This window comes from Choloepus didactylus, chromosome 18, assembly GCF_015220235.1.
Source record: "Choloepus didactylus isolate mChoDid1 chromosome 18, mChoDid1.pri, whole genome shotgun sequence".
Classification (NCBI taxonomy): Eukaryota; Metazoa; Chordata; class Mammalia; order Pilosa; family Megalonychidae; genus Choloepus; species Choloepus didactylus.
The window spans coordinates 61,056,516-61,077,917 of record NC_051324.1 but is presented as its reverse complement, the minus strand read 5'-3'; positions in this window follow the sequence as shown (position 1 = coordinate 61,077,917).

Below are 21,402 nucleotides of genomic sequence, written 5' to 3'. Positions count from 1 at the left end.
TTCAGTGTACCTGCCTTACCCATTTTCCTTTCAACAAGGGATCCTGGGGTGGGGGGTGGGTGGTGATTGGAGAACTCCTACCAAGATGAGCAACTAACAGATCCTTCTCTGCGTCTTAGTCTCCTACGTAAAACGGAAAGGCTGATGATCTCTCATAGTCCTGAGCCTAAAAGTCCAGAATCAACATCACCAAACATTTCAGATGAAGTCAATGAGAACTTTCTGTTTATAGCCATTGTCAGCCCCCAGAGATCCTTACTGCTCATAACTTTCCAACAGGCTTATATTTAGTTCAGAGACTACATTTAACAATCCAGTGAGGAAATATTCCAATGAAGTTTTTTTCTTAAAATTAACCCATGAGATGTAACTTCTTATAATTCTTTATTTGCTGTGAAATTAATGTCTAAAGAGCAAACAAACAAAACCACCCTGATCTAGACTTGTAGTTCAACTTTATTTTATCATCCAGCAGTGTTCTTCTTTCCTGAAACTAGGGAGCATTTTATGAGTCAAAATAAGGCTAGAGAAATAGTAGAAACCAGTGCTCTTTCCATAACAATTCAAAAGGCCTCTGATTTTTCATTTAGTTGGGGTACTGGTTTGTATATATTATGTCCCCCAGAGAAAGCCATGTTCTTTGATGCAATCTTTGATGCATACATATTAGTGGGGATTAAGTTGGAATGTTTGAATTAGGTCGTTTCCATGGAAATGCGCCCCATGCAACTGTGGACAATAACTCCGGATAATTTCCATGGAGGTGTGGCCCTGCCCATTCAGCATTGGTCTTGATTAGTTTACTGGAACACTATATAAGCTCAGACAGAAGGAGCGAGCTTGCTACAGCCAAGAGGGACACTTTGAAGAATGCACAGGAGCTGAGAGAGGAGCTTCAGCTTACAGAGACATTTTGGAGACGGTCTTTGAAAGCAGACTTTTGCTCAGGAGAAGCTAAGAGAGGACAAATGCCCCAAGAGCAACTGAGAGTGATATTTTAGAGAGAAGCTGCAGTCTAGAGAGGAACGTCCTGGGAGAAAGCCATTTTCAAACCAGAACTCTGGAGCAGATGCCAGCCATGTGCCTTCCAAGCTAACAGAGGTTTTCTGGACGCCATTGGCCATCCTTTGAAGGTACCCAATTGTTGATGGACACTTTATGGCTTTAAGACTGTAACTGTGTAAGCAAATAGACCCCCATTTATAAAAGCCAATCCATTTTTGGTGTTTTGCATTCTGGCAGCATTAGCAAACTAGAACAGTTGGTAGTGCTGAGTTTATTTTCAAGAAATGTTTTCCCTCTTGCTGGACTAAATACTAGTTGACAGTCAACAAGCAGAGTCAGGTAAAACAAATAATAGGTTCTAGATTGGCTCTGATTCTGGCTTGGCTATTAACTGGTTTTGTGGCCTGGAGCACATTACTTAACCTTTCCAAATCTCAATTTACTCATCTGCAAAATTGGGATAATAACACAACTTCCTTCCAAAAGCCCTCCGCCCTACCCCACTCTCCACCCTGAGGTTAAGTGGGATAAGGCCAGGGATAAAGAACTGACACACTGTGTTGGTTCTCTGACTGCCCAAAGCAAGAGAATTTGCCTCATTTTCAAAGATACGGACAATACTACTTATTAACTGTAATGGTTAAAAGGAAACAAATTCCAGAAGTTCCACTGAGGTTGAATCGAGCCCAATCAAGAGTTGAAGCAAAAGTAGGCTTCTATACAGAAAAGCCTACCCAAAATGATGGTAAATGTCTTCTTTGAAGAAGCTGTTTAGGTTGCTTTCCAGTTATCAATTTTAAGGTCAGTGGGACATAGAGCAAAGGGCCCTGGACCAGGAGATGGTGAGTTTTACTTCCAGTTCAGACTCTAGGGTTCTAACATCTGCCGAGCCAGGTCTGGTTTCCTTGTCCATCAGCTGAGTTGGTTAGTCTGAATCCTTCCAGTTTGAAGGACTATCAATTTAATTTGTCCTGTGCTTTTCTGACCGAGTAGAAAACAACTTTAGAGTATGATCTTACAGAAACTGAATCTTGCTTACTTTAGTCCAAATAAGTATAGATTAATTAATCTGTAATTATACATTATGTTACAGATGGAGTCTGATTTCATTTGCCAGTTAAGAAAGGAAGGGCCTCCACTTATACCACTCAAATGATTACTTCACTGTGTAGTTGTGGGTATTTATTTCAGCACACACACACACACACACACACACACAAAGTGAATAATAAAGAGCCCTGCCAGAAAGCCCTGCTTTCTTAAGAAAGCCTGAGAAGAAAGCAACCAGTATAGTGAGATTTTATAGGTAGTAGGGAAGATTCTATAACTGGATCTTTTCTTTACAGCCACCTGCATTTTTGTGTATTTCATGCACAACCAACATCCCTATATTCCAAACTCCTATCAAGAAATAAAACCATTAGGAGGCGATGGGGAAGCAGTCATATCTCAGAGCTGACCAACTCCAGCCCAGTTGTCCACAGGCTGATCTTCCCTTTTCTGGAATTACTGGTGGGAAACCATTTCCTTTCATTTGCCTCCCTGGTTCTGCACAAGCCTGAATTCTCCTCCACTTTATTTACAAGGTTGGGATGCACATAACTCTGCCCATGGGACATCCATCCAGACACTCAACAAACGCTAACCACCTCGAAAGGTTGGACATTCTGGGGATAGCTGCTGCCTCCCCCTTTTGGCAGCCGTGTTCTATTGTAGGTTGTGTAGACTGGAAGCCTTGGACGGTAGCTGGGTCTTGCACTTCGCCAGATGACAAATGAACACAGCCTCCGTCTTGGTCTCTCCCAAAGCACCGAGCCCCTTCCACCAAGTAGTGGCTCAATAACATGGCCGATAAATACATTCACTGTATTTAAATAGAAACATGCTTTTGATCGCTGGTTTCATTTGTGTTGCCACACCAAACCAAACTAGTGAGTTTCAAATTGCCCTGAGTTCGGGCTCCCTCCTTGCCCCTAGACGGGCGCTAAGCAGTTACGAAATCACCAAAAAGGTGGAGAGGAAGAAGTGAGGGAAGCCGGGCCCTGAATAACCCTCTCCTCACTGAGTCATCATTTCCTGAATGGTGGAGCAGCGCGCCGAGGACGAGCCCCCACTCCCCACCACCACCACCACCCTCCCACCACCTCCCACCACCTCCCACCACCTCCCACCCCTCCCTGGACAGGTTCTGGAGCGGGAACCCGGCCGGGCACCCGCGTGATGGAGCGCCCCCCAGTGGCCCAGCCGCAGCCCCCGCTGCTCCCAGCTCGCCCGCAGACCACGCTCCCCGCGGCGGAAGAAACAGACAGAAAAGTTTCGGGGACAGGCGGTTTGCGAAAGGCCGGAGCCGGGTCCCGGAGCCTTGCTGAGCCTGCATGGGGGAGCGGCGCCCAAGCCGGCAGCGACGGCTAGGGCCTGGGGTCCCCGAAAGGCTCCAAGGCGGTGCCGGGGTGCCCAGAGTACGAGAACGAAGGGCTTCTCTCTGCGCCCCGACCTTGCAGCCAAGGGCGGGGTGTTGGTGATGGAAGCTGGGCCGACGGTCAGTACGGGGTGATACCGCCCTCCCTCAAATACCGAGGCGCGTTTGGGGCTTTGGGGTTCGCTTTATCCATTTTCTTAATTGGAGGGAGAGGCACACGAGCTCCCTTTGGGGCACTGTGATCTCCATCAAGCTGGATTCCTGGATGCCCCCCTCCCAAAGAGCCCACCTGGAGCCGCACCACCCAACGCCGCCCTCCCCACTGGCAGAAAAGTGGAAAAGGCAAATCCTTCCTCCTCCGCTCCAGCCTTCTGGTTTGGGAGGAAATGTTCCAACAGTCTCCCTGACGTCCGCAGTGGACCCGCCTGCCGGGAGGCGGCGGCTGGGGACACGGCGCCCCGGGGCGGGGGTCCGAGAGCTGGAAAGGCCGGGCTTACCTCGTCCACTGTCAGCGGCATGCAGATCCGGTACTCCTTCAGCAGCATGGTCCTGCCGGCCGCGAACTCCCGGGGCGGGAAACGGGGAGCGCCCCCCAGACCAAAGAGGCGGCCGCCCCGGCGCAGGGCAGGGCGCGCGGAGCCGGCCCGCGAAGCACTCCAGCGGTGCGCTCAGCTCCGGGCTTCCTCCTCTCCGCCCGAGAGCATGTCAAGGTTTGGGACCCGGTGTTGGCTGCTCCCCCGCCTCCTTCCTTGCCGAGGTCTGCCCTCCCGGAACGCGGTGTTGCAAAGTCAGGGAGGGAGGAAGACCCGCTGGGAAAGCCTCCAATCGGCGGCTCAGGGCGATAGGAGCGGCAAGAAGATCAGGGTATGCCAGGCGCGGGCGCGGGAGGAAAAAAAAGAGAGTTCCAAAAATGAAAACAAATGCACAGAAGTCACCCACTTGATCCGTCTCCGAAACAAGAGATGAACCTGGCGACGCCCCCCCGCCCCACTCCAGCAGTCTGCCCAATGCTAATGTCTCCAGGAACACATTGCAGCCGAGCCGAAGATGCTGACTTTCCAGACAAAGGCTCGATCAGCTCCTCTCCCCGGGCGGTAAACAAGATTTCCTTCTCTTTTTAGGGCCGGTCCCCGAGCTGCTCCAGGGCTGGCTTGGCTGAGGGAGAAAAGGGAAGCCGCCGCCGCGCCTCTCGGCTCTGCCGGGCTGGGGCCGCCGGGTCCCTCCAACGTCGGCTCGCGGCTGCGAGGGGAGGGCGAGAGGGAGCTGGCGCCTTCTAGGGCGCCTCCCCTCCCCGAGTCCCTTCGCTGCCCGGGAGCCGTGCGTGCCCGCGAGTTCGCAGCCACCTCGCCGGGGCTGGAGAGTCCGCGCGGAGCTGCAGTGTACCTCGAGCCGGGGAGGTGGGTGCTGGAGGAGCGAGTGCGAGCGAGGCTGACATCAGCAGCGGCCGCGGCGGGGAGGGTAGCCCCATCCGGCCAATGGGGAAACGGCAAAGAATGTGGAGGATTTAAACAAAACAGCACGTCTCTCCCGGGCTGCTGCCAGCCGGCAGGGCTGCCCCAGAGCCGAGCTCGGCTAGCGCTGGGGAGGACCGGAAACGGGGCTTCCCTCGGCTCCTTGACCCTTGCATTCTGTGCCATCATTTCCCGTTGGTGCCACAGGGCTCCGTCCACCTACTCTGGGAAGCTTCTGGTTTCGAGGTCCAGAAATCTTCCTTGACCTTCGGAAAACGTCTTAACAAATGCCCACCGTGAACACTGTCACTTTGGCCTAGTCACTCAGTCCAGTGCTGGAGAGATGGTAGGATTTGAGAGGAGTTTAAGTACTTATCGGGTTTCATAGCTGGTTTCAGAGAAAGTCCTGGAAAACTGGGAAGTGCAACAGTGTGAATAGAAATAAATACAAACAGAGAACATGCAACAGGAGGGCATCTTTTACCTCTCTTGGTCCCACTCAGCAGCCCAACTGTGGGAGTCGCACAGCAACTAGAATATGTTTTCATGTCAGCACTCTTAAGTTCAAAAAGTCACAGTGAAACGTCAGTGAAAATGCCTGGAGTGTTGCTATTTCATTCATATTAAACAGATCCCTCATTTTAACCACAAGAGGCACATTCTTCCGTTACTCGGGAAGCAGCATGTAACTGCTGAAGTCTGTTTTTCATTTGTCTGGTATTTTTAAGCCTGTTTTTCAGAAAAGTTACTGGATGAAAATCCATCAGTTGCCTGTGTGCAGAATAACCTGCAAGCATAATCTTTTTTCGGAAAAATACATCCTTGCTGTGAGGTCCTGCAGCTACTCAGCTCAGATGGCATTACAGATGGCCTCAATAGTATAGTATTTTTAATTATGATTAATAAATAAACAACCAACATAAAGATGATGGGCTTGTGGCAAAAATCACCCAGATGGCTGGAGAGAATTTATAACTGTGCTAATATGATACAAAGCCTGCAAGAAAAGTGGCATGCTCTATCCAGCCAACTATTTTCTAGATAAGTGCTTCCTCTAGTTGACTCAGAAATATTCACTGCGACTAATTAAAGCTAAACCAAATTCCTCGAGGTGGAAAATCTAAATGTGACACTGGAGTGTTGAATAATATAACACACTGAAAGCCTGTGATATGGAGAGAAGCTCAAGCTGTTTTTCTTTTTTCTACTTCTTACTTGAAAACAAGTCAAGTGGCTTCACTTCTGCACCGAATGTTCGTTGGTCCCAGAGGCAGTTAAGGAATGTACTGGCTAGCCAAACACACACATACACACAGGACATCACAATATATAGACTCTATTCCTGGCTCCCCAGACATTTCCTGACACTTATTTTGTAGCTAGGTATTTTACTGATGAGTACTGTGGCCGAGGATCTACTCCTCTGAATTTCCCAAATTGTAAATTACAGTGATATGCTTCTCCCCCTGCCCCTTACTTTTGAAAGCTGACCTCTCCACTGAACTCTTTTCCTTTTCATCCAGTCCATTCCAAATGGCTGGCCCGATTAATCTTGTTCAAGCACTATGCTAATCTTGCCACTTGCAAAACTTTTTAGTGGTTCTCTATGGCTTACCGAATGAGTCAGAATTCCTTGGCAGGAGGTGAAGGCTCTGAATTGACCTTTCTCACGTTATCCAGTTACCCTTCTGTGTCCCTAGGCCAGACAAATGAGACAACTCTGTTCTTGAGAGATGACCTCCACTTTTCTACCTTGAAATTTCTCTCCCCATCTCCCCCTCCCCACCACTACATCACTTTAAAGCAGGGCACTGCCAATCTGTGTTTTGAAAAATGATTCTGATGGCAGTTTGTTGGATGGTTTAGGACAGATGAATAACAGAGGTAGGAGGTTATTATATTATAGTACGACAGGAGACACACAGGAGGGTCTAAATGAGGCAGGGAATGAAAAAGGGAGGATGGATTCAAAAGATTTGGACAGTATTTGGGGAGGGATTTGTATTCATGGCAACTGCGGTGGAGAAGAGGATGGAGTCGCTGAGAAGTCTGTTCATTCACACCAAGGGAGGAGCCCGCCATCTACTGGTCAAACACAATGGTTTAAAAATGTTTTAGTTCATCCTGTCAGAAAGTCTGGCAAGGAGAATTCATCTGCGTTTCTTTTCAACTAATGGAGTCCACAGTATGTACTTACAGAGAGCCTTGAAAATGTTGCGTTCATCATTATTGATGGTAGTGATGTTCCAGGAACAAAATGCAATCTACTGATCATCAAAATATTGGGGACTGGTGCAAAGGGCAAAAAGAGGAACCAAGAGTAAAATTAGAGAGAAATGATATGATCAAAAGAAAAAAAACATTAGGCTGTGCATGTCTTTTACATAATATATTCTCAGATCATGAAGGCAGGGGTTCTCAGATCACGGGGTACAGGACATTTCCATCAAAATAAAATCGGAGAGGGGCAAGATGGCGGCATAGAGAGGTGTGGAAGCTAAGTAGTCCCCCTGGAACAACTACAAAAAACCAGAAACAACTAATAAATAATCCAGAATAACTGCAGGGGGACAAACAAGACCATCCACTCATCATACACCAGTCTGAATTGGGAGGAATGTCCGAGAACACAGCATAAAATCTCTAAGTAAAACCTGTGGAACCAAGTCGTGAGACCCCCTCCCCCATAGCCCGAGCTGCAAAGCCTCATGGTGCCAGAGAGAAGCTCTCTCCCAGGAAGCGAATATAGCTCAGCTGAGCTCCAACTGGGGTTTTAAGTAGCAAGTGTGAACTACTCACTACAGGTATGCATCCCCAAAAAACAGAGGCTTTGGGTGATGACTGACCTGGGAGAGCCGGACAGTCACCTTGGACTGGGTCTGAAGGGGACTGTCTTTCTTTTTCAGCTCAGTGGAGAAAGCCCCAGTCATTTTCAGTTTCCAGGGCTGTGACTCGGGAAAGGGTGGTGACAGCACAAGCAGAGAGCGAGACCATTGAAATGCTAGTGACCTCCACCTGGGGGGTCTGTCCTCTCTAGGAGGAAAGGGGTGGGGCCCTTTCCATTCAGAACCAGACCCCAGAGCCTGGGGGAACACGGCCATACCTCCTCACACCAGTCAAGAATTATAGGCTAGAAGATGGAGGACTGGTGAGCTGTATGTTTTAGTTACTCCTCAAGGAAAGTAGGTAGAAAGCCAGGAACTGCGTGGACTAGATACCACAGAGCAATCTGACTTTGGGCATACTTCATACAACACTCATGAAAACGTGGAACTGCTGAGATCAGCGAAATCTGTAAGTTTTTGTGGCCAGGGGACCTGCACCCCTCCCTGCCAGGCTCAGTCCCGTGGGAGGAGGGGCTGTCAGCTCCGGGAAGGAGAAGGGAGAACGGCAGTGGCAGCCCTTATCGGAAACTCATTCTACTGATCCAAACTCCAACCATAGATAGACTGAGACCAGACACCAGAGAATTTGAGAGCAGCCAGCCCAGCAGAGAGGAGACAGACATAGAAAAAAACAGCACAAAAAACTCCAAAATAAAAGCGGAGGATTTTTGGAGTTCTGGTGAACATAGAAAGGGGAAGGGCAGAGCTCAGGCCCTGAGGCTCATATGCAAATCCTGAAGAAAAGCTGATCTCTCTGCCCTGTGGACCTTTCCTTAATGGCCCTAATTGCTTTGTCTCTTAGCATTTCAATAACCCATTAGATCTCTGAGGCGGGCCCTTTTTTTTTTTTTTTTTTTTTTAATCCTTTTTTCTTTTTCTAAAACAATTACTCTAAGAAGCCCAATACAGAAAGCTTCAAAGACTTGCAATTTGGACAGGTCAAGACAAGAGCAGAACTAAGAGAGCTCTGAGACAAAAGGCAATAATCCAGTGGCTGAGAAAATTCACTAAACACCACAACTTCCCAAGAAAAGGGGGGTGTCCGCTCACAGCCATCATCCTGGTGGACAGGACACACTCCTGCCCATCGACAGCCCCATAGCCCAGAGCTGCCCCAGACAACCCAGTGGGACGTAAGTGCTTCAAATAACAGGAAGACACCACAAAACTGGGCGTAGACATTAGCCTTCCCTGCAACCTCAGCTGATTGTCCCAGAGTTCGGAAGGTGGAGCAGTGTGAATTAACAAAGCCCCATTCAGCCATCATTTCAGCAGACTGGGAGCCTCCCTACACAGCCCAGCAGCCCAGAACCGCCCTGGGGGGATGGCACTCACCCGAGACATAGCACAGTCATCCCTCAACAGAGGACCCGGGGTGCACAGCCTGGAAGAGGGGCCCACTTGCAAGTCTCAGGAGCCATACGCCAATACCAAGCACTTGTGGGTCAGTGGCGGAGACAAACTGTGGCAGGACTGAACTGAAGGATTAGACTATTGCAGCAGCTTTAAAACTCTAGGATCACCAGGGAGATTTGATTGTCAGAGCCACCCCCCGTCCCTGACTGCCCAGAAACACGCCCCATATACAGGGCAGGCAACACCAACTACACACTCAAGCTTGGTACACCAATTGGACCACACAAGACTCACTTCCCCACTCACCACAAACGCAAAGCAGGGGAGAACTGGCTTGTGGAGAACAGGTGGCTCGTGGACACCACCTGCTGGTTAGTTAGAGAAAGTGTACTCCACGAAGCTGTAGATCTGATAAATTAGAGATAAGGACTTCAATTGGTCTACAAATCCTAAAAGAACCCTATCAAGTTCAGCAAATGCCAAGAGGCCAAAAACAACAGAAAATTATAAAGCATATGAAAAAACCAGACGATATGGATAACCCCAGCCCAAGCACCCAAATCAAAAGATCTGAAGAGACACAGCACCTAGAGCAGCTACTCAAAGAACTAAAGATGAACAATGAGACCATAGTACGGGATACAAAGGAGATCAAGAAGACCCTAGAAGAGCATAAAGAAGACATTGCAAGACTAAATAAAAAAATGGATGATCTTATGGAAATTAAAGAAACTGTTGACCAAATTAAAAAGATTCTGGACACTCATAGTACAAGACTAGAGGAAGTTGAACAACGAATCAGTGACCTGGAAGATGACAGAATGGAAAATGAAAGCATAAAAGAAAGAATGGGGAAAAGAATTGAAAAAATCGAAACGGACCTCAGGGATATGATAGATAATATGAAACGTCCGAATATAAGACTCATTGGTGTTCCAGAAGGGGAAGAAAAGGGTAAAGGTCTAGGAAGAGTATTCAAAGAAATTGTTGGGGAAAACTTCCTAAATCTTCTAAACAACATAAATACACAAATCATAAATGCTCAGCGAACTCCAAATAGAATAAATCCAAAAAAACCCACTCCAAGACATATACTGATCACACTGTCAAACATAGAAGAGAAGGAGCAAGTTCTGAAAGCAGCAAGAGAAAAGCAATTCACCACATACAAAGGAAACAGCATAAGACTAAGTAGTGACTACTCAGCAGCCACCATGGAGGCGAGAAGGCAGTGGCACGATATATTTAAAATTCTGAGTGAGAGGAATTTCCAGCCAAGAATACTTTATCCAGCAAAGCTCTCCTTCAAATTTGAGGGAGAGCTTAAATTTTTCACAGACAAACAAATGCTGAGAGAATTTGCTAACAAGAGACCTGCCCTACTGGAGATACTAAAGGGAGCCCTACAGACAGAGAAACAAAGACAGGACAGAGAGACTTGGAGAAAGGTTCAGTACTAAAGAGATTCGGTATGGGTACAATAAAGGATATTAATAGAGAGAGGGAAAAATATGGCAAACATAATCCAAAGGATAAGATGGCCGATTCAAGAAATGCCTTCACGGTTTTAACGTTGAATGTAAATGGATTAAACTCCCCAATTAAAAGATATAGATTCGCAGAATGGATCAAAAAAAATGAACCATCAATATGTTGCATACAAGAGACTCATCTTAGACACAGGGACACAAAGAAACTGAAAGTGAAAGGATGGAAAAAAATATTTCATGCAAGCTACAGCCAAAAGAAAGCAGGTGTAGCAATATTAATCTCAGATAAAATAGACTTCAAATGCAGGGATGTTTTGAGAGACAAAGAAGGCCACTACATACTAATAAAAGGGGCAATTCAGCAAGAAGAAATAACAATCGTAAATGTCTATGCACCCAATCAAGGTGCCACAAAATACATGAGAGAAACATTGGCAAAACTAAAGGAAGCAATTGATGTTTCCACAATAATTGTGGGAGACTTCAACACATCACTCTCTCCTATAGATAGATCAACCAGACAGAAGACCAATAAGGAAATTGAAAACCTAAACAATCTGATAAATGAATTAGATTTAACAGACATCTACAGGACATTACATCCCAAATCACCAGGATACACATACTTTTCTAGTGCTCACGGAACTTTCTCCAGAATAGATCATATGCTGGGACATAAAACAAGCCTCAATAAATTTAAAAAGATTGAAATTATTCAAAGCACATTCTCTGACCACAATGGAATACAATTAGAAGTCAATAACCATCAGAGACTTAGAAAATTCACAAATACCTGGAGGTTAAACAACACACTCCTAAACAATCAGTGGGTTAAAGAAGAAATAGCAAGAGAAATTGCTAAATATATAGAGACGAATGAAAATGAGAACACAACATACCAAAACCTATGGGATGCAGCAAAAGCAGTGCTAAGGGGGAAATTTATAGCACTAAACGCATATATTAAAAAGGAAGAAAGAGCCAAAATCAAAGAACTAATGGATCAACTGAAGAAGCTAGAAAATGAACAGCAAACCAATCCTAAACCAAGTAGAAGAAAAGAAATAACAAGGATTAAAGCAGAAATAAATGACATAGAGAACAAAAAAACAATAGAAAGGATAAATATCACCAAAAGTTGGTTCTTTGAGAAGATCAACAAGATTGACAAGCCCCTAGCTAGACTGACAAAATCAAAAAGAGAGAAGACCCATATAAACAAAATAATGAATGAAAAAGGTGACATAACTGCAGATCCTGAAGAAATTAAAAAAATTATAAGAGGATATTATGAACAACTGTATGGCAAGAAACTGGATAATGTAGAAGAAATGGACAATTTCCTGGAAACATATGAACAACCTAGACTGACCAGAGAAGAAATAGAAGACCTCAACCAACCCATCACAAGCAAAGAGATCCAATCAGTCATCAAAAATCTTCCCACAAATAAATGCCCAGGGCCAGATGGCTTCACAGGGGAATTCTACCAAACTTTCCAGAAAGAACTGACACCAATCTTACTCAAACTCTTTCAAAACATTGAAAAAAATGGAACACTACCTAACTCATTTTATGAAGCTAACATCAATCTAATACCAAAACCAGGCAAAGATGCTACAAAAAAGGAAAACTACCGGCCAATCTCCCTAATGAATATAGATGCAAAAATCCTCAACAAAATACTTGCAAATCGAATCCAAAGACACATTAAAAAAATCATACACCATGACCAAGTGGGGTTCATTCCAGGCATGCAAGGATGGTTCAACATAAGAAAAACAATCAATGTATTACAACACATTAAAACTCGAAAGGGAAAAATCAATTGATCATCTCAATAGATGCTGAAAAAGCATTTGACAAAATCCAACATCCGTTTTTGATAAAAACACTTCAAAAGGTAGGAATTGAAGGAAACTTCCTCAACATGATAAAGAGCATATATGAAAAACCCACAGCCAGCATAGTACTCAATGGTGAGAGACTGAAAGCCTTCCCTCTAAGATCAGGAACAAGACAAGGATGCCCGCTGTCACCACTGTTATTCAACATTGTGCTGGAAGTGCTAGCCAGGGCAATCCGGCAAGACAAAGAAATAAAAGGCATCCAAATTGGAAAAGAAGAAGTAAAACTGTCATTGTTTGCAGATGATATGATCTTATATCTAGAAAACCCTGAGAAATCAACGATACACCTACTAGAGCTAATAAACAAATTTAGCAAAGTAGCGGGATACAAGATTAATGCACATAAGTCAGTAATGTTTCTATATGCTAGAAATGAACAAACTGAAGAGACACTCAAGAAAAAGATACCATTTTCAATAGCAACTAAAAAAATCAAGTACCTAGGAATCAACTTAACCAAAGATGTAAAAGACCTATACAAAGAAAACTACATAACTCTACTAAAAGAAATAGAAGGGGACCTTAAAAGATGGAAAAATATTCCATGTTCATGGATAGGAAGGCTAAATGTCATTAAGATGTCAATTCTACCCAAACTCATCTACAGATTCAATGCAATCCCAATCAAAATTCCAACAACCTACTTTGCAGACTTGGAAAAGCTAGTTATCAAATTTATTTGGAAAGGGAAGATGCCTCGAATTGCTAAAGACACTCTAAAAAAGAAAAACGAAGTGGGAGGACTTACACTCCCTGACTTTGAAGCTTATTATAAAGCCACAGTTGCCAAAACAGCATGGTACTGGCACAAAGATAGACATATAGATCAATGGAATCGAATTGAGAATTCAGAGATAGACCCTCAGATCTATGGCCGACTGATCTTTGATAAGGCCCCCAAAGTCACCGAACTGAGCCATAATGGTCTTTTCAACAAATGGGGCTGGGAGAGTTGGATATCCATATCCAAAAGAATGAAAGAGGACCCCTACCTCACCCCCTACACAAAAATTAACTCAAAATGGACCAAAGATCTCAATATAAAAGAAAGTACCGTAAAACTCCTAGAAGATAATGTAGGAAAACATCTTCAAGACCTTGTATTAGGAGGCCACTTCCTAGACTTTACACCCAAAGCACAAGCAACAAAAGAGAAAATAGATAAATGGGAACTCCTCAAGCTTAGAAGTTTCTGCACCTCAAAGGAATTTCTCAAAAAGGTAAAGAGGCAGCCAACTCAATGGGAAAAAATTTTTGGAAACCATGTATCTGACAAAAGACTGATATCTTGCATATACAAAGAAATCCTACAACTCAATGACAATAGTACAGACAGCCCAATTATAAAATGGGCAAAAGATATGAAAAGACAGTTCTCTGAAGAGGAAATACAAATGGCCAAGAAACACATGAAAAAATGTTCAGCTTCACTAGCTATTAGAGAGATGCAAATTAAGACCACAATGAGATACCATCTAACACCGGTTAGAATGGCTGCCATTAAACAAACAGGAAACTATAAATGCTGGAGGGGATGTGGAGAAATTGGAACTCTTATTCATTGTTGGTGGGACTGTATAATGGTTCAGCCACTCTGGAAGTCAGTCTGGCAGTTCCTTAGAAAACTAGATATAGAGCTACCATTCAATCCAGCGATTGCACTTCTCGGTATATACCCGGAAGATCGGAAAGCAGTGACACGAACAGATATCTGCACACCAATGTTCATAGCAGCATTATTCACAATTGCCAAGAGATGGAAACAACCCAAATGTCCTTCAACAGATGAGTGGATAAATAAAATGTGGTATATACACACGATGGAATACTACGCGGCAGTAAGAAGGAACGATCTGGTGAAACATATGACAACATGGATGAACCTTGAAGACATAATGCTGAGCGAAATAAGCCAGGCACAAAAAGAGAAATATTATATGCTACCACTAATGTGAACTTTGAAAAATGTAAAACAAATGGTTTATAATGTAGAATGTAGGGGAACTAGCAGTAGAGAGCAATTAAGGAAGGGGGAACAATAATCCAAGAAGAACAGATAAGCTATTTAACGTTCTGGGGATGCCCAGAAATGACTATGGTCTGTTAATTTCTGATGGATGTAGTAGGAACAAGTTCACTGAAATGTTGCTATATTATGTAACTTTCTTGGGGTAAAGTAGGAACATGTTGGAAGTTAAGCAGTTATCTTAGGTTAGTTGTCTTTTTCTTACTCCCTTGCTATGGTCTCTTTGAAATGTTCTTTTATTGTATGTTTGTTTTCTTTTTAACTTTTTTTTTCATACAGTTGATTTGAAAAAAGAAGGGAAAGTTAAAAAAAAAAAAAAAAGAAAAGAAAAAAGACAAACAAGGAAAAAAAAAAAAAAAAGATGTAGTGCCCCCTTGAGGAGCCTGTGGAGAATGCAGGGGTATTCGCCTACCCCACCTCCATGGTTGCTAACATGACCACAGACATAGGGGACTGGTGGTTTGATGGGTTGAGCCCTCTACCGTAAGTTTTACCCTTGGGAAGACGGTTGCTGCAAAGGAGAGGCTAGGCCTCCCTGTATTTGTGCCTAAGAGTCTCCTCCTGAATGCCTCTTTGTTGCTCAGATGTGGCCCTCTCTCTCTGGCTAAGCCAACTTGAAAGGTGAAATCACTGCCCTCCCCCCTACGTGGGATCAGACACCCAGGGAAGTGAATCTCCCTGGCAACGTGGAATATGACTCCCGGGGAGGAATGTAGACCCGGCATCGTGGGACGGAGAACATCTTCTTGACCAAAAGGGGGATGTGAAAGGAAATGAAATAAGCTTCAGTGGCAGAGAGATTCCAAAACGAGCCGAGAGATCACTCTGGTGGGCACTCTTACGCACACTTTAGACAACCTTTTTTAGGTTCTAAAGAATTGGGGTAGCTGGTGGTGGATACCTGAAACTATTAAACTACAACCCAGAACCCATGAATCTCGAAGACAGTTGTATAAAAATGTAGCTTATGAGGGGTGACAGTGGGATTGGGAATGCCATAAGGACCAAACTCCACTTTGTCTAGTTTATGGATGGATGTGTAGAAAAGTAGGGGAAGCAAACAAACAGACAAAGGTACCTAGTGTTCTTTTTTACTTCAATTGCTCTTTTTCACTCTAATTATTATTGTTGTTATTTTTGTGTGTGTGCTAATGAAGGTGTCAGGGATTGATTTAGGTGATGAATGTACAACTATGTAATGGTACTGTAAACAATCAAAAGTACAATTTGTTTTGTATGACTGCGTGGTATGTGAATATATCTCAATAAAATGATGATTAAAAAAAAAAAAAAAAGAAAACATAGGGAAGCATCTTCAGGACCTGGTGTTAGGCAACGGTTTCTTATACTTTACACCAAAAGCACAAGCCACAAAAGAAAAAATAGATCAATGTGATTTCATCAAAATTAAAAGCTTTTGTGCATCAAAGGACTTCATCATGAAAGTAAATAGAATGGGATAAAATATTTGGAAAGAACATATCCAATAAGGGATTAATATGTAGGATACACAAAGAACTCCTATGACTCAACAACAAAAAGACAACTCAATTTAAAAATGGGCAAAGTACTTGAATAGATATGTCTCCAAAAGATATATACAAATGACCAAAAAAGCCACATGAAAAGATGCTCAACATCATTAGCCATTAGGGAAATGCAAATCAGAACCACAATGACATACCATTTCACACCCACTAGAATGGCTACTATTAAAAAATGGAAAATAACAAGTGTTGGAGAGGATATGGTGAAATAGGAACATTCGTTCATTGTTAGAATGAAAAATGGTGCAGCTGCTGTGGAAAACAGTTTAGAGCTTCCTCAGAAAGTTAAGTATAGAATTACCATATGACCAGGCAATCCCACTTCTAGGTATATACCAAAAAGAATTGAAAGCAGGGACTCAGGTATTTGCACACCGATGTTCACAGTGGCATTATTCACAATTGCCAAAAGATGTAAGCACCCCAAGTGTCCATCAAATGATGAATGAATAAACCAAATGTATACACACACAATGGAATATTATTCGGTCATAAAAAGGAATGAAGTTCTGATACATGCAAAAACATGGATGAACCTTGAAGACATCATGTTGAGTGAAATAAGCCAGCCACAAAGGGACAAATATCGTATGACCTCACTGATATGAAATAATTAGAATAAGCAAGCTCATAGAGTTGCAATCTAGAATATACGTCATCAGGCAATGGAGTGGGGTTAGGGAACAGGGAGCTGATCCTTAAATTTTGGTAATGGATGGTGGTGATGGTAACACAACATTGTGAACGTAATTAAGAGCACTGAATTATATATCTGAATATGATTAAAAGGGGAGATGTTACTACAATTAAAAAAAAAAAAGGCCTGTACAACACACTGAATGCTAATGTAAACTATGGACTATACTTTACAGTAGTATTCGTTCATCAGTTTTAACAAGGGTACCATGCAAATGCAAAGTGTTAATAATAGGAGCAGTATATGGGAACTCTGTGTCTTCTGCATGATTTTTCTGTAAACCCACAACTTCTCTAAATAAAAAAGTATTTATTTTTCAAAAAGGTTAAAGAGCGTGAGAAAAATATAATGCCCTGTCTCCCCTGAGCTGAGCCCCTCCGGGAGGTGGACGCCCCCTTCCCCTGGGCCTTACAACCTGAGCCGCAGCTCTCTCCTTGCTAGGGCACCAGCACTACCCGTTAGCTCTCAGTCCACACACACACCCCCACCTGGGGCCTGTTTACCCTTCTCCCAGGGGCTTCCCTAAAAGCCCCTTTTGCCTGTGCTTCACTTGTAATAAAGTCCCAAGGCATTTGGGATTATGCATAATGGATAAAGGGCAGCTGCCCTCCTGCATGGTGGCCTCTGCGCTTGCTCCGGGCCTCCCCTCGGCAGCCTGTCCCCTTCCCCAGGCCCACAGGGCGACCCGAGGGCCCCTTGCGGCCCGTGGCCCCAGGAAGGGGGTGCTGGGCGCTCCTGGCTGCAGCCCGGGACAGGCGCTCTTGCTGGGGTGGGGACCACACTACTAACTGAGGAACGTTCATGACCCGCTCCCTCCATCTGTTAGCAGCAATCACCAAGATGCTCCCAAACGCTGGGAGTTTGGGGTTCGTTCTTTTCTCTTTTCCTTTTTGCCTTTTTTCAAATATTTATGAAGAGATTTTCCATTTATCCTGACACATCTTCTCCACCGTGGGTGTCAGCTGGGAGGGCTCAGACAACAAACTCCAGAAGGTATTTTCCCCAAAGCAGCATCTGGCTCACTTGGCGAGTGCAGCCGGCGGGTTGCTGGGAAGTGGCCGAGGAGAGGGAGCTGTGGCTGCCGTGTGGCAGGCGCCACAGACCCCAGCCTGGGCTCTCTGTCCTGTGATGCCCCGGGGGCTGGGGCTGGGGGGTCAGGCAGGTAGGTCTGCCCACTCTGCCACCTGACACCCCCAGCCCCCAGCCCGAGTGTCTGTGAGCCAGGGCACGGGATGCAGGTGGGCACCCTTCCCACGCACCCCTCTCCCGTCAAGCCCTCCTATCTGGAGCCAGAGGAGCTCATCCCCTCCCAGGTAGACCACCTGGGCAGTGGCTGTTTCCCCACAGCAGGCTCCGAGGGTCCTCATCAGTGGCAATCACCAGGGGGCAGAGTGCTGGGGGAGACAGGTTGGCTCGGCCTCCATGTCCACAAGCTTTCCTCTCCAAGAGGGCTTCTGGGGACAGAACCAGGGCCCTCCGTTTTCTTTCTAATGGGTACTTCCAGCCTGCTGGGTGGGAGGCAGACAAATGCAGGGCAGCCCCACGCTGGGGACAGAGAGTGTTGGCTGGGCAGCAGGGATAGAGGTGGCAGTGAGAGCCTTGCAGAATCTGCCAGATCACACAAGCTCGCCGGGGGTACAGCCGGCAGAGCTGATGCCAGGAGCCCCCAGCCCACCATACTGTGTTGGTTCCTCAGAGATGAGTCTGGCTGTATCTGCAGGTAATGAAGTTAGTTGAGAATCAAACACTTGGTTTTGTGCCCTGGTTCTCACTGGGGCTGCCCATTACGAATCACTTGGGGAACTTTAAAAAAATACTGATGCCCAGGCTCTACCCTTGAATGGTCAGAATCTTGGAGGTTGACAATCTTACAGGGCATCCAGGGATGAAAACTATTGAGCTCTTGGGAAGAACATGCTCCCTGGGAATAGCCAGTTTTAGACTTGAACCCTAGCTCTTTTGTTTATTAGCTGTGACCTTGAGTAAGTGACTTGCCCTTGCTAAGCCTCAGTTTCATCATCCATATAATGGGGATAACAATGCCTTTCTTGTTTTAAAGTGCCTGGTACATGTAACTGTTCAGTAAATTAGAGCTGTTACCAGTCTATTCCATCATCAATCTACCTTCTGGCACAGACACTGTGGATGTTGGGCCTGCAGTAGAACCCAGCAAGGCAGCCGGCCAGGGAGCTGGGAGCAGCAGCAGCTGGTTCAGGGATGAACAGAACCATTACCTGCAGAACTTCCTCTGAGCCTCGCCGCTGGGTACAGAGGGCAACTGAGTCAGCAGGCAGGTACCAGCCTGCAGGTGACAACCCTCCTTACAGATACAGCTCCAGTGAAAGAATATTTCTCTTTGAATTTTAAAGGATCTAGAGCATTTAAAATATCTCCTCTAGGAAGCCAATCCGTTTCCCACCCCTGTTTATCTGGAAATGGACTGTTATCAGATCCAGCCCAGACGGGAGCCAGATACAAGGGCCTGAGGAATTACTGTGTGCAGTGCTGGCTCAACCCTTCCCCTGCCCAGGGCAAATGGAGAAGACCCTGACCTCCTCACCAGCCATGCCAGGGGCCGCTTGTGAAGACCCCGGTGATTTTGCAGAACACTTAAAGAGGGCCCCAGAGTTTTGGGCGCACCACTCATGTATTCAATAAACAGGATTTTTATTTCATATCCTGTGCATCTCCCAATGACATCTGTTGATGTCAAACCACCTTGCCTGAGTCAGCCAGGAGCCTGCATGCTAGGCCAGGTGCTAGGCACCTCAAACATCATCTCCTTCAAATCTTACAAGTGCTCTGTGGGGGCAGGTGCGATTGTGCCATTTATAGCCCGAGAAAGTGGGCCTCCAGGAGCTGGGGACCTTGGCCCAGCTCTCTGGATGTGAGACGAGTTCAAAGAAGATTTTGGCAAGAGAAAATGATTTTAACTACATCTTCATCACCCAAAAGATCCTCACCCGTAGGTCCCAAAGGGACAATATGAACCAAAGGGAGGGTTCTGTTTAGGAAGAGCAGTATTTCTGGTCTGGATAAATTATCTACATTACAAAAAGAGCTTGCATCTGGCACAGTCAGTGCTTGTTAGTAGATGGAGATATCCAGAAACTTAAATTTCATTGTTAGGGAGTATTAGCAAGCAGGAGAATAAAAACTACCATTATTACATCCATATTTAAATCAAAATGTTGAAGGTGGGCTCTGGAGCCTAACTGCCAAGGTTCAAAATCAGGCCCCTCACTGCACAAGCCTTGGCAAGTGCTTTGCCTTCTTTGTGCCTTAATTATCTCCTTGGTTGAAGGAAATCGATAAGAGTACTTATCTCAAAAGAATTTGTGGGAAAAACAAATGAGCTGATATATGGTAAAGCATTCAGAATGGAACCTGGCACATATGAAGTGCTCAGTAAATGCTATTAGCATTATTTTGTGCCAAATGCTTTACCCGGGTTTCTTAAATCTGCACAACAATCCCACAAAGCAGATGTTTCGGTCTCCATTTTGCCAAGGCTCAGAGACGTTCAGCCACTAGTCCAAGGCCACACAGCTGGAAATGGCAAAGCAGGACTGGACACCTTCCCCTTCTACCTCATCAAAGCACCTCAGAGAGAAAAGTAGTGAAGACCCAAGGGCCCTTCCATCACAAAGTGAGGAGGCGGAGTGCAAAAATCCAGTTGATAACCATGATTCAGAAAGACGTCTTAGGTATGAACTGAGTGCCCCAACCCCCTGTCAAGCGCAGCTCCCAGCAGGGCTGAGAACAGCCACAGCCCTGCTGAGAGCCTGAGGAAGGCCGGGGATGAAAAGGGAAGGCGTAGCTCAGAAGGCAAAACGCCGGACCTTCCCTGAACCAAAGCTCTCATTCGGTGGCCGAGCTCTTTGCAGCAGTTACACATTAAATGTTACCTTTTCTTCGAGCACCTGCACCAGGCTGTTATATTTTAGGAATGAAAAACTCCACTTTGGTAAATGCACAAGTCATACATGTCAGTTGAAGAAGGCACTGCGGTTGACCGTCTTCCCAGACTCCCCTCCTGCATTCCAGTTTTCAAACGGTTCAGCCTCGGAGTGTGGACAATTTCTTCCTTGGAGTTTCTTCTAGCCCTTTGAGAGTCGGCTCAGTTTCAGAGGCCGGCTGTGGACAAAGGAACCTCTGGGCCTGTTTGTCCTGTAGAGTGTTTTGAAAAGAATGTTCTCAGAATAGCTGCCTAGCTATCAAGCGTGCTGGGCCAGAAGCTTTGGCTGAGCCAGGCCGTTGATATCAATATGCTCATCAAATGAGCAGGCGCAGGGGAAACGGGGCTGGTTCCAGCACACATTCTACCAGGGGAGCCTGCCCAGCATGGCGGCCAGGCACAGCCCCGATGCTATCGAGTTTGAAAACACTCAGGTCTTGAATAAGCCCACACGGACTTCACTCACAGTTCACTCTTTTGTTCCCTGCTTAACACCGACAGCAGGGCGCTGCGTTTTCCGCCAACAGGCCACAAATGGAAAAGGCCCAGGAGAAGGTGGCAGCCAGAGGCCACAGCTGGCTTGGAGGAGCCACGGGGCACCGAGATCAGGGGCTGGCCCTCTGCCCTCCGCTCAGGCAGCTCCAGGGCAGGTGCTGGG